The sequence below is a fragment of the Balaenoptera borealis genome, assembly GCF_965194805.1.
Source record: "Balaenoptera borealis genome assembly, chromosome: 14".
Lineage (NCBI taxonomy): Eukaryota > Metazoa > Chordata > Mammalia > Artiodactyla > Balaenopteridae > Balaenoptera > Balaenoptera borealis.
The window spans coordinates 80,057,494-80,072,042 of NC_138875.1; the positions used below are offsets into that span (position 1 = coordinate 80,057,494).

Here is a 14,549-nt window from a genome sequence, read left to right on the forward strand (position 1 = left end):
TACCGTATCCCTTCCAGGAGACAAAGCCGCTGGGCAACCAATTCCCGATGACTCCACGGCCTACGGGTTGCTCCTCTCATTAGACAGTCTCAGAATTCTAGGAGTGACACTGACCATCCGAGGAAAGGAAAGAACACCCATGTGCTGCCATGAATGGAGCTGTCCTGCTGTTCTGTGTCGCTGTGAGAAGAGCAGCCCACAGCCTGCCAAGCGGGGCATCCTGCCCTGGAAACTTCAGGGGGCTTCGGGAGGGACGGGCTCAGCAAGCAGCCCACCCGGTGTGCCCCAAGGCTGGGAGCAGAGCACACTGCAGTCAGGGTGACGGACACCTCCAAGGTCCTACTGGGGCGTCCCGCTGCCTCCACTCTGCAGCTGGTCTACCCCCATGAGCTCTGGTCCAACAAAGACCCCATCTTACTACATTTAAGGGCGTGTGTAATAAAATCCTCTCACGTTAGGAGCTCGACTATTAGAATTAAATGGACCCTTGGCTCTGCCACTTACTGAATGATCCTGGGCAACTTCTGTGCCTCAGTGTCTTCATCTGCAAAATGGGGCTTATGATATGTGGGACTGCTTTGTTTGGTCAAAAAAGTGCTAATGCGTGTAAAAGGCTTCGTGCCATGCTCAGAACATGGGAAATGTCCCAACAACGGTGGTGGTGGTTGTTTTTATCAATTCACAGATGCTTTAGAGCATTTTCTTGTTTGTCCACAGAGAGGCTCTCAAACTGGATTATCTATGGTTCTTTGGGTTTCCAAAATCTGAGATCACCAAAATGCTAATGGGAGCAACTGCATGTCTTACCCCTTGGCCCTGAGACCAGGAGGCCTGACTCTGGGCCCACAGCAGTGTACAAGCCTCCTGAGATGGCACACGCAGTGCAGGGTGTATGTGTATTTTTCTTCAGAGGTTCCAGCTGTCATCAGATTTTCAAAGGGGTATCCTGTCCACAAAGGGGTCATCCCTGAGAATGGTCTGAGCAGGCTGTCTGTGCCCAAGGGCCGGCAAAAGTGACCCACCACTTACTGAGCCCTACTGTGTGCCAGGCTGGCATACGTTATCCCAAAACCAACAACTGGGTAAAGTAGGCACCATCACTCCCATTTTTCAGATGAGGAAACAGAGGCTCAGGGAGCTCAATCTGGGAGCCAGGCACTGGGCTCGGCCGCTTGCCTGTCACACGGCTGGCACCGGCCTGGGATTCCAGCTCAGGACTCTCTGATGCCAAGCTCTGTCCTGCTCTTGGCACTGTGCTGCCTTGGGGAAACCCAGCAAGGTACCCCAGCCAGGAAGTGCCCTTGGTCAGAGCCTCAGCTCAAGCTCCACCCCACGGATCTCACCAGGCATGGCGGCATCAGAGACCACAGGACGATGGCCCTCAAGTCCATGGAGACCCCACATACCCTCCAGGAAGAAAGAGTTCACTTCCCTCTCCGACTTGGCCCCTGGCACCTGGCTTACCCACTCTTAGTCCTTCTCTGGTGCTCTGCTGTGTGCTACAGACCCCGGCCAAGCAGCTGTTAAAAGCCTGGGTCCTGGAGGCCGGGAGAATTCTGGTTCCGCCACTTATCAGCTGTGTGACCTTGAGTGACTCAACTAATCCCTCTGAGCCTCACTTCCTACATTTACACAATGAAGCTAATAGTCCCTGCTTCACATGACAGGCTGTTCTCTTTTCCTTGTACTTTCTCCTATCAGGGCCACCCTCTTTCCTTTCTCCATCTCCATCTATTCTCCTATGAGCATGAACTCAATAAATGGTAGCAACATTGACTGCTGGTGTTATTGTGTTCTTATCAGCTGAGTACATGTTTACATTCACTGCTTTCCTCACATTTTAAGCTCCAGGGAGGCAATGATCGTTCATCTCCACATCCCTAGCACCTACCATAGTTGCTGGAGCATAATATACCATCAGGAAATGTTTGTGCTGAACAATAAATTCAAAGAAAGTCCTGCTTCCACCATTGATAGCTAATATAGAAAATTCAGAGCCCCAAAAGCACTTCATAAAAGTACAGTTTCCAGGAAGGTTCACAGACATTTTTGAGTGAAATATCCACCCTGGGTTACTGGGGAGAGCTGGGGAAAGTAGGGACACGAACTTAACCTCAAGGCTACGTACAACAGGACCAATCAAGTCATCTCATGGCACATGTTTTGATGTCTCCATCAATGATGGAGTTTTAGGATGAAAGAAATATGAAGATTGTTCCCTGTGATAGTTCTTATTATACACACCTTTATCAGGGATTTAACAGTCATCTACCTTCCATCCTGCCAACCGGGAACCTTTTTACCTATTTATGTATCCATCCCATTCTTCCAGTTATCCATCCATCCATCCATCCATCCATCCAAGTATTCATCTGTCCATCTATTCATCCATCTATCCATCCATCCATTTGTACATCTATCAACCCATGCACCCATCATAAACGTATTTATCAAACACTTTCCAGCTTCCAGGCACTGTGTTAAACATTGTTGTGACCTAACACTGAATAACCTATGGATTCTACCTTCAAGGAATTTACATTCTAGAGAGAGAGACGAACAAGTAAATAGATGGTCTCAATTCAGCATGATATGGGATATGGTGGGGTGTGTATAAGAGTCTGTGGGAGGACACAAGACCTAGGAGGGTCCAGCAAGACTTCCTGGCATAGGTGATGTCTAAGTTGAGGCAGGAAGGATGGATAGGGTACACTTTGTGGGGCTTTTGTGGGGAGATGGCCCTTCCATTCAGAGTGAACAGCAGGTGCAAAGGCAAGGGCAGGAGGACGTGTGCTAACCTGGGGGAACAGTAAGTGGTTCTGTCTGGATGGACTATGGGAAGTGAAGCTGAGAGGAATGACAGAGTTGGCGAGAGCCCAGGGCCTTGGGTTGAGTTTGGACTTTGTCCCAAGAAACTGGGAAGCCTTGGATGGATGTAAAGAGGCTTGAGTGAAGGGAGAGGCTCTATAAAGTTCTCTCTCACAGGAAACGGATTCCCGTTTTGAATAGGAACAGCACATGGGAAGCAAGTCACCAAACTTGGGAATGATACAAAAAAGACTTCTTCCTTCTGAAATTTGCCATCTCCTTTCCCAGAGCACAGGACACAGACTTACTGCCACCTACTATGTGCCAAGCACTGTGCTGGGATACACGAGAAACCAAACCAGGTCCCTGCTTTCCAGAAGCTTATAACTATATTGGTAGATAGGACTTGTACATAGAAAGAATCAGCGATAGGCATCGATCAGGCAAGAAAAGGGGGAGAAGAAAGGAAGGTTGACCATCAACACCTCATCTGAAATAACTGTGGAGTCAAGATACCCCACCTGTGGTTGATGGAATAAGAAATGAAAGTGGAAGGCATTTCTTAAAGTTGCCAAGGTAACCAATGTGGAACTAAAACTAGTGATAGACGTATTGGGAGGACAGGGAAGGAAATGTCAATAGATAAGGTCTAAGGTCCGTAAATCAATAAATATCAAGTATATGCATGGTATTTAGAGATTTGGAGATAACCACAGAGGAAACTGCTAGAAAATGTAAGAGCAGTGTCCTTGGGAAGCAGGCTAAGAGTAGGAAGGGGTGGGATGGGGAACTGCTTCCCACTGTAAGGCTTTCTCTCTTATTTGATTATTTTTTAACTAGGGGTATGTTCTTAGATACGAGATTTTGAACATTCAAATAGAGAGAAATCTTAGCTTCCTAGAGTTAGTGGCAAAAGGCACATGCACGGCACAGGCAGTTAACACCATTGGCTTTGGAGCAAAGGGTCTCTGGATACAATTCAGAGGGGCCGTGAACTTGGATGGGAAAAATAATTACATCTTTATTTTATTAACCTCTAGCTGAAATATAGCATTTGCTTTCCTTACGAATACAGAGAAGGCCACATTGGCATTATCAGACCTGTGACTTTATCACTGATAGTTATCGCAAGTAGTTTCATATCACCTTACAACTATTGCAAATATCTCGAAATATGTATGCTTATCACTCCTTCAAAATCACAGTGTGTTAGGCTCACAGCTACTCTTTTAGTTAATGCATAAATAAAGAAACACACAGGGCTTCCCTGGTGGCGCAGTGGTTGAGAATCTGCCTGCCGATGCAGGGGACACGGGTTCGAGCCCTGGTCTGGGAAGATCCCACATGCCGCGGAGCAACTAGGCCCGTGAGCCACAACTACTGAGCCTGCGCGTCTGGAGCTTGTGCTCCGCAACAAGAGAGGCCGCGACAGTGAGAGGCCCGCGCACCGTGATGAAGAGTGGCCCCCGCTCGCCGCAACTAGAGAAAGCCCTCGCACAGAAACGAAGACCCAACACAGCCAAAAATAAATAAATAAATTAATTAATTAAAAAAAAAAAAGAAAGAAACATACATATTCCCATATTTGTTTTTTGAAATGTATTTTTGGTAACTATGTCTCGATATAATTGGTTCCTTTGCAAACTTGTGTGTTATTTTTTATGCACTGAAAAACATTCTTCTGCAAAGGGGTCTGTGGGCTTCACCAGATGGCCAAGGGATGTGTGGCATGAGACAGGTTGAAAACCTTCTTTAGAGAAAAGAGAGCAGCTGGGTGTGAAGGCTTTTGATAAAGTCTTCACAGGCGGGGAGCAGGATCTATCAGTACACGTTGAGGGGAGCTGGGACCCGGGTTGCTGGAGAGGCAGATCGAGGGCGCTGATGAAGGGATGTTGCTGATACACAGTGGGACGATCCCAGTAACAGCAGTGGCCGAAGCTGTAAATTACTGAGCTTACAAGGTTCCAGTCCTTGTGTTCGACCTTGACGACAAACGTAGGAAGGTACTAATGCAATTTCCCTTTTATAGCAAGGAAACACAGTTGCAGACGCGTTCAGGGGCTAGTCTGAGGTTCCATAGCTGGTAAATCATAGCGCTAGAATTCAGACTACGATCAGCTTGTCCCCTGACTCACTTGTCTATACTGCCAAGAATGGTGGAAGGTCTCGTTTAACCGACCAAGAAGCCGAGGATGGGACAACAAGTGAAGCCAAGCCCAGGATCCCAGTGTGCTTGGGAAAAACCAGCTGAGGCTTCTTCCTTGCCCAGCTTCCTGCTAATTCCTTCCTCCTGGCACCCCACAGCTCTGGGAGGCTCCAGGAACCCTGTGCCAGTTCTCTGGGCCATCACCATCAAAACCCAAATCCTACCTAACCTTCCTTTAGCCCATCACTCAGAAATTCCTTCCCATTTTGGCCTTCGGAGCCCTCCCGGCATTAAGTCTTAATGCCCCCATAACCTCCTAGTTGGACCCCCTAACTTGAATGTATGCCCCCCGCCACCGCTAGATGCATCTGAACTTGAGTTCCTGAAACTGAGGTCTCCTTGGGGGTTCATAAGACACTCTGATCGTGTTAGAAGTGTTATCGTTGTGTTTTTATTTGCAGGACATTACCATCAGCCTCTCCTGGATTTGCTGATAACTGTCTTATCAGTAAGAATTGCCACATGGTCCAGTGACCGTTCTGTGAGGATGGAAGTGGGCTGAGCTGTTCCGCTTTAATTACTGCGCGGTAACAAGAAAAGGCCATGGGTGGGATACAGAAATGACCCTTCCCGTGTCTGGCAAAGGCCAAAGGCTGGAACGCCACGCTCTACAGACAGAGGATTCAAAGCAGTGTGAGGAGAGGGTGAGGGAAAACCAAGTCCTCACGGGGCCGCTGGGGCAGAGGCTGGGGGATCCCAGGGGACCCTCTGGGCCGTGCGTCATCTACGCACATTGCGAACAGAACTTCACTCCAGCCATCATGTACATGTTTTGAATTTGATTTGTTTTGAAATTGGGATGGTGTTCAACTTGTGGATTTGTTTTGGTTTTATAGGGATATAAGCATGAAGAACTCATACCTGCTTTTCTGCCGGTACACACTTAAGTGGCATCATAATAGAAGTATTTTATGACAACACTGAGAGGGCGCATTTGTGAGAATACGTGCCCTTTAAAAGTGATCCATGTTTGAGAGACACTGATCTATATGCCATCTTTTATTTTCAGTTTTCCCTTTCCATTTATTTATTATTATTTTTTAAATTTAATTTAATTTATTTTTTTATAAGCAGGTTCTTATTAGTCATCCATTTTATACACGTCAGTGTATACATGTCAATCCCAATCTCCCAATTCATCACACCACCACCACCCCCCGCCGCTTTCCCCCCTTGGTGTCCATACGTTTGTTCTCTACTTCTGTGTATTTATCTATTTTTATTGAAGTATAGTTGACTTACAATGATGTGTTAGTTTCAGGTGTGCAGCGAAGTGGTTCAGCCATATGTATATATGAGACAGGCTGGGACCTGGGCCCCTCTGCTGCAGTGCTTGCACCTGGACACATCTCTCCCCCAGCAACAAACAGACAAGGAAACTATACGGGACTAAAAATAACTGTGTGCATGCGCCGTTGGGACAAATTCTGGACAAAAGATACACAGAGACCAAAAAACCCAACTGCCGCTTTTGAAGAGCCTGGAGCAAAAGCAAGGGGTCGGGAGCGAAAGCAGGGTACTGAGCTTGCCCCCTGCACACAGCACCACCTAAGGGGTGGGCAAAACACCTAAGCCACCACTGTGTCCCGACCCCTGGACACACCTCTACCCTCACCCCATGTAAGGAACAAGCTCGCCCCACCTCAGGGAGCTGACCAAGCAAGGGAACCTGTTGTTTGTTCTCGCTCCCCCCTGCTATAGCGGGGGCCCCAGTAAAGCCTTGCCTGAGTTTCTTGTCTGGCCTCTGATCAATTTCTACTGACTAAGGAGGTCAAGAACCCTGGTTGGTTATATTTATACACACACACATATTCTTTTTCAGATTCTTTTCCATTGTAAGTTATTATGAGATACTAAACATAGTTCCCTGTACTATACAGTAGGTCCTTGTTGTTTATCTCTTCTATATGTAGTAATGTGTATCTGTCAATTCCAAACTCCTGATTTATTCCTCCCCCTCACTTTCCACTCTGATAACCAGTTTGTTTTCTATGTCTGTGAGTCTGTTTCTGTTTAGTAAATAAGTTCATTTGTATCAATTTTTTAGATTCCACATATAAGCGAAATCATAGGATATTTGTCTTTCTCTGTCTGACTTACTTCACTTAGTATAATAATCTCTCGGTCCATCCATGTTGCTGTAAATGACACTATTTCATTCTTTTTTATTATATGCCATCATTTCACAGGCTACACTCACTGCTCAAAAATTGTTGCTCACTTGGAATTAATATCCCAAACGCCTAGTGTGGCCCTGTATCGTGCCAGTCCTCATGGACAGGTCCTTCATTCCAGCCAAATAGGTCGATTTAATATTCTTCAACTAGTCTGTGCCAGTTTCCAGTGATGGCAGGTAAGGGTGGGGTGTGCCAATGGCTGAAACCAGCATCTAAAACACTGATCAGTACCTGATAAACGGTAACCGCTACTAATACCAGCATCATTGCTATCTCATGGGGCTGAAGGAAGAGACATCCAGTAGTATAAAAACATCCTCTCCTGACATTCCTGTCTGTATCTTACAACCTGGTCAAGAGGATACAAGGGAAATCGAGGTAAAGGTGTCAACCAGAGTGGAGAAACACCTGGGAAGGAGACATGGGAGCCTCCATGATGCCGTGGGAAAGAACATTCTGGACGGGAGAACACGCAGTCTTGGGAGGAAGGTCCAGCTCTGCATGACCTTGGACAAACTACCTAACCTCTCTGAGCCTCTGGCTCTCAACATACGAATGAGGACAAAGGATCATTCCAGCCTTGCTCACTGCACAGAGAAGGTGGGAGGATGGCGAGGGCAGTGATGTGGAAGAAGGCAGTGACAGTGACATGAAAGGCTACCATTATTATCGTTAGGGTGGCGGTGACATGGCAGAGCCAGAGAGATGCTCAGAAAGCCGGTGAGGGAGGGAGAGACAGAGAGAGACAGAGATGGAGAGCACCTTCACTGCCTTGACCGTCTGTCCCCTCCCCAAGGCTAACGCAGGCACCGTCCGGAGGGATTTCACTCCCAGCTCCCGCCCTCAGCTGGGTTCAGCTCACACAGGCTCCCTGGGGCTGCCTTGCTGGCAGCTGAGGTCCCAGTCAGGAGGCTGGAGGGTCAGGTCACAGGCCCCTTGGAAGAGGAACCTGGTGGGGACAGACCGTTGACTGCCTGGAGTGGGGATGCCCAAGGCTGGGCCGCGCTAAGCTCAGACCACACTGCGGCGCGGGGTCTGGAGCTTAGCACTGACCCTCAGTTCCTCAGAATATAATAGCGTCACCTCTTCTTCTATCTTCCTGTGGGCATCTGGAGGGCCCCGAGTCCCCGATGCTGAGTAGGAAGGTCCTTTGGGGTCATTAGCTAATATGCAGGATCCAGTGGGCAGAAGAATGCATTTTGTTTCCTGAATCTGTGGGAATTGCTGGCCAATTGCACGATCGGCTTCCTTAAGACTGAATTTGTTTTCTCTGCTTTGGGGTTTGAGTCTTTCAAAATATTTGGTCTTTATTTGAGATGGTTTGTTTTTCTTTGCAAGCAGCGAATGTCTCTATATAAGGCATTGTTCCGGGGAATCCTGGTGAGCATTTGCAAACCTATCTTTTTCCCTAGCCGAATTTTCTTGAATAATGAGCTCCACTTCGATTTAAACATTTTTTTTTAATAAGAATTTTCCTCTTAATTGCACAGTGATTTTGTAAAAGGCATTTGGCAGAGGGGGGTGAGGGATGTGTTAAAGTTACAGGCTCATTCATTGCTAATGAAGTGGAAGGGGAGTGGAACCAGGGGAGAAATAGGATAAAAAAAGAAAGTAATAGAATCAAAGGAGAAAAGAAATAGTATAATGGATGTGTGTGGGCTTTGAATAGGCATCTTGTTACGTGGGTAAGCGCTTGAGCTGGAAGAGATACAGGGAGGAGGAGTCAGAGCCGGGATCTGGCCAGACACCAAGTCCTGGGACTTACAGGCACTGCCCGCATCTCCCTCCGGGCCCGGGGCCTCAGTTGCCACATCTGTCAAATGGGATGGAGCCGTCTTCCCAGGGCTGCTGCTGGAGGCGGGCATCCCAGGGAACAATGGATGAATGGGAAAGTGTGAGCTGTAGGGTGCTGTGCACATGTACGGTGGGCTTGTTATTGGGGTCGGGGGTGGGGTGGACTGAAGGGGCTTCCAGACTCTCTCTAGCTCTCCGAACCCAGAATTTGATGAAAATACATTGACACAGATACACACTCATAGGTACAGACCCATACACACCTGTGCACAGGGACAGATGCACACACACTCACAGATACACACGCACACCTTCACACCCTAACCCTAACCCTCTCACACATTGGTTCTCACACACCCACATATACTTCATTACACACCCTCACACGCCCATATACACACCATTCAATACACACACCCTCACACGTGTATCTCCCCTCAACTCCTCACACACCCTCTCACACACTCACAAACCCTCATACACACCCTCACACACCCGCCCTCACAGTCATGCCCCCATTCTTTCACGTAGCTCCCCACAATCCCTCACACACACACAGACCCACACAACCCTCTCATGTATATACACCCCACACCCTCACAAATGTGCCCCCGACACCCCGATACACACCCTCACATCCACGGGTCCACCCACCCCTTCCCACGATCCTCCATACACAGCCCTGCACACACACATCCCCACGCACACACGTGCCCTTCAGTCAGACAGTCACTACTGGCCTCCACGCCACCGCCCCTTCCTCGCCAAGCTCTGGCTGAAAGTGAGGCAGGAGCTAGATGGGCCCCCGGCTGAGCGGCTGGAGCTCGTCCCCTGCGGACAGATCCTCCCAGATGAAGGGGAGGAGGAGCTGAGCCCTGCCCAGATAAGAGAACACGTATTTCTCATTCCTGAGGTCAAGGAGACCTTCCCGACTACACGTGAGCAGAAAGGCTCCTCAGAGGTCAAAAGGGAGGGGGCGTCACCTCATAGTAAGTCATGTCAACCTACCCATAGGCCTCTTCGCTAGAATCCATCTTGGCTAAGAGATGTGCACGCATACAGGGGAGGACCCTGAGATATACCAAATGCAGACTCAGAACCAGGCAAAGCAAGATGAGTGGCCAAAGGAGACCCGGAAGAAATGCCCCATAAAAGTGATTCAAATTACCATGAGGGTGCGACTCTCTCTGAGTCTGCCCGTGTGTCTACCCCAACATATTCTTTTTCCTCCTAATAAACACTTTACTTGCTTCACTACTTTCTGTCTCTGTGGGAATTCCTTTCTGCAAAGCCGGAGGGCCAGGGCCTTGTCACCGGCCACTGGTCTAGTGGCGGGGAATCAGCGCTCTCACTGCCACTGCCCGACCTCAGTCTCTGGCCGGGAACCGAAACCCTGCTTCAAGCCCTGCAGGCCGAGGCCACCCGAGATCAAAAGTAGAGCAGACCCTCCATCCTCTCCCCCTGCCGAGCTCACGCCTCACAGCCCTGCCACCAGGCCTCTGGCCCACGACACCCAGAAACTGCTCAAAACTTTCATCTTCTCGACTCCTCGGCCATGTCCCTCTTTTTGTCCTCTGTCCTTGGCATTTGATGACCCCCGACCATGAACTGAGCTCCATGAGATGAGGGATCCTTTCTGTCTTACTCACGAACACATCTTTCAGACCCTGGCATGTAGTTGGAGTTCAATAAATATTTGTTGGGGCTTCCTTGGTGGCGCAGTGCTTGAGAATCTGCCTGCAAATGCAGGGGACACGGGTTCGAGCCCGGGTCTGGGAAGATCCCACATGCCGCGGAGCAACTAGGCCCGTGAGCCACAATTACTGAGCCTGTGCGTCTGGAGCCTGTGCCCCGCAACAAGAGAGGCCGCGATAGTGAGAGGCCCGCGCACCGCGATGAAGAGTGGCCCTCGCTTGCCGCAACTGGAGAAAGCCCTCGCACAGAAACGAAGACCCAACACAGCCAAAAATAAAGAAAGAAAGAAAGAAAGAAAGAAAGAAAGATTTGTTAAATAAATGAATGGATGGATGGATGGATGGGTGGACGGACGGATGAAGGTATGGTCCTTAGGGAAAGAGCGGGTCTGCTCAGACCCGGGCTTTGGGAGCGAGGCGTGGGGAGAGTAGGGGGGCCTGGCCCCCTCGGTCCGTCCCAGGGCTCTGCTCCCTCCTGAGCTGACTCTGCTCTGCCCAGTCCACACACACCCCGTCTTTGCCTCCGCCTGACGGACCAACGTACCGATGACACCCAGGACCTGCCACTGGCAGCCATTTCTGGCTCACCCCCCGGGGCTCCCTGGTCCCTCTGGAGTTTGCAGGAAAGGCCCCAGATTCTGCAGGCACACAGCGCTCTACAACCCGACCCTGCTTCCGTCCACCAATTCTGCCATCTGCAGTGCCCAGCACTTGCCCTGTGCCAGGGATGGGGCTACTCGAATCACGTAGAAATCCTACCAGCCATTCCAGAAGGGGGCCCCAAGGAGCATCTACAGCCTAGAGCTGACCAAGCAGAGGCTCTAGGAGGGAAGCAAAAGGCCAACACCTGGCAAGTGGCAGGGCTAGGATTGGAACCCAGGCCCCAAGATCGATGGCACCTTCCCCTGACTTCCTGCACTGGGTCTGGTGCCCCTTCCTGGGCTCCCCAACCCCTCTGCGCTTCTCCACTGGGGCAAGGCACCCTCCCGACTGCCCTCATCTGTCCACTGCCTGCCTCCCCACCCCGGACCAGGAGCTACTCAGGGGCAGCGTCGGGGGCAATTCTGGGGCCTGGTCCAGGTGTCCTTTGTCCAGCAACGCACGCACTTCCCAGCTGCTATCTTTATTCCCGGAGAACTGCCTTCCGTAGGGAAGCTGGCTTGTTGGTGAAATGATGACACCCCTCGCCCCAGCTGGGGACCAGTGACTGGCTGACAACGGGGATCCCAAAGGCTTGCCCCCTTACCTCAAGGTGGGATCAACTTCGCGGTGCAACTCATGATAAAGAGCCTGCCATGGGATCAGCAGAGTGTCTCCAGCTGAGCCCCCAGGCTTGTTAAGCCCCTTCTGCTGCCCTCTCCTGCGTCCCTCCCTCTCCCTTTCTAGAAAGCACTCCCTCCAACTGTTAATCGTTGTAATCCCAGTGCCAAGACCAAGGCCAGGTGGACAGTGGGAGCGTCAAGTGCTACTGAAGGAACGAGCCATTTCTCCTGCCCTCCATGCAAAGGCTCTGCTCTGATCCCACGGGCCTCCTCGGTCAGGCCGTGCAGAGAATCAGTTCTCGGCCAAGGGAAGAAGCGTGATTTATCATCAACCCCACTCTAATCCTTGTACCTTGACCAGTGTCTGGCCCAGAGTAAGAGCTTAGTGAGTATTTGTTGAGTGAGTGAATCCATGAATGAATCAATGAGTGACTGCCTCATCCTCTCTCTGCCCAGACGTCTGGTTTCGCCACCTTCAAGGTCACCTCAGCCCTCACCTGCCAGGTATCCTCGCGGGCCATGGTCACCCTGGCTGGCTTTGACCTCATACCAAAGTGCTCTGCCGGCTGCCCGCACACCTCTGGGTTTCACTGGGGGCCCACGGGCCCCCCCTCAAGGGCAGGGGAGCAGAGGCAGCCTGCGCTGCGCTGGGTCAGACCCCTGCCCTTGATCCACCCAGGACAGCCCTGCTCTGCGCTACCTCCATGAGGCTTTGTCTGGACAAAAGCGCTCTGTGGTTACAAAGACTAGGAAGCCCTTTGCTGCCTGGCGTTTTCTAACCGCCCCGCCCCCTTGAGTGGGGCACATCCTCTCTCACGCTGACCCACTCAAGTTTTGTTTGTAGACGTTCTGCTCACGTCCCCATCTAGACGGGAACTCCTTAAGGGCTCTAGCCTAGAGGGTGAAAGCTCAGGCTTTGGTGTCGGAAAGGCCCTGTGCAGGGAATTCCCTGGCCGTCCAGGGGTTAGGACCCGGCGCTTTCACTGGTGGGCCTGGGTTCAATCCCTGGTCGGGGGACTAAGATCCTGGGAGCTGCATGGCGCAGCCAGAAAAACAAAAAAAAAAAGAAAAGAAAAGAAAAGGAAGGCCTTGGGCAGGTTATGAAGCCCCTCGTACCCTCAGTTTCTGTAGCTGTAAAATGGGGAAGTGACAGGGCTACCGTCAGACTGGGGCAAGAATTCAAAAAGATGAATCATGTATATGCTAAGCCCTGTGCCTGGCTCTGGCTCATGGCAAATAATAAGTGGCACCTTCTAGTATTTATGAATTACCTGAGCAAGTGCCTTAGGCATACTTGGTAATTAATCATCAAAATTATCACACTTTCCTTTGGAAAAGGAAGTTAAACCATGGACGTGTGTAAAGCCCATCCTGTTTTGGTGTGGATATTTCCCAGAGACCTAAGAGGGTACGTCACTGCCATGATCACTGGGCTCCAGTGAAAGTCACTAATTCCAGGTAGACACTGGGGACATTCCAAGTGGCAGCTGCATGGCGAAATGGGGCCCTTATGCCCTGATGCAAAAGGACCAGAGGACCCCAATGTTCTTCTGCTTCTTAGGCATCTGGCTTTCTGCCAGATCCAGGCTCATGTGTACAGACAGCAAGGAAAGTTGGAAGAGACGGCGATTTCTCATTTCCCAGATTTGCCGGTGTAACTGCAGAAGCTAACACAGCGCTGGGTACATAGCAGATGCTCCACAAATATTGTGGGATGAATGAAGGGATAAAGGAAGGAATGGATTTGAAACCTACCATGAAATTTCAGCACCTAGTATAGGTGCCTATCAATCAATATATTTGAGTGAATGAATGAATGAATGAATTCTAGGGTCACTCTCACAGTACCGGTTCTGAGCCCAGGTTCTGGGCTGGAGGTTCTAGCCTGGAGGAGGCCCGTGATAAATATTTATGGAGGAAATGAGCTAGATCCAGTATTTCCCAGAAAGCAGCTGAGCTTCAGCTGTGGTTGCCCCACCCCCTTCCCCACTCACCCCAGACCCACAGACGATGTTCCAGCCTGGCTTGGCCTCAGCTCGGTGGGAGTGGGGTCTGAGAAACAGCAAGTTCAGCTCCCCGGGGTGCACAATAGGGTGACCATCTAGCTGGCTCGCCAGGGAGCTCGTGGGTGCTGCCCTCAGGAAACATCCCTTACCTCCCCCAAGACGGACTGAGCTGGCAAAACAGGCTGCAACGACCCAGGGACGCTGCCAAGGAGCCCCCGTCTACACAGCCCTGGCATCAATACAACCACACACGCAGACACAGATGGGGGCATGCGACTGTGCCCCGCTGGCCACAGGGCTCTCTGCCCACAACCCATCCTTCCTCCCAAGCCTACGTGTTGGAGCCCGTGTCCAGAACAGGCTCCAACGATTCACACAGGTGATCCTGCCCATCTCCTAAACGCACCCCACGTGGCACAAGCCCGTGGACACGCACCCAGCATCGCTCCATCCCCCCAGGGCCCGCCATCCTGTCTCAAACACACCTTGCCTCCGCCCCAAGCCGGCGGTTGCCACAGACCACTCAGTGGTCCCACCCAGAGATAACGCCATCTGTCACAAGGGACCCCTCTCATGGATAACAGAACACCCCTTAGCCAGGA

At 50.6% G+C, this 14,549-nt stretch overlaps 1 protein-coding gene and 1 long non-coding RNA gene across 5 annotated transcripts in view; one reads left to right on the plus strand and one right to left on the minus strand.

Moving 5' to 3' along the window:
• Positions 1-14,549, plus strand: part of LOC309611398 — a 545,103-nt gene that overhangs the window by 262,584 nt on the left and 267,970 nt on the right. The gene's annotated exons all lie outside the window — the stretch shown is intronic.
• NOS1 (nitric oxide synthase 1) overlaps positions 1-14,549 on the minus strand; it is a 200,128-nt gene that overhangs the window by 175,494 nt on the left and 10,085 nt on the right. The window lies entirely within an intron of this gene.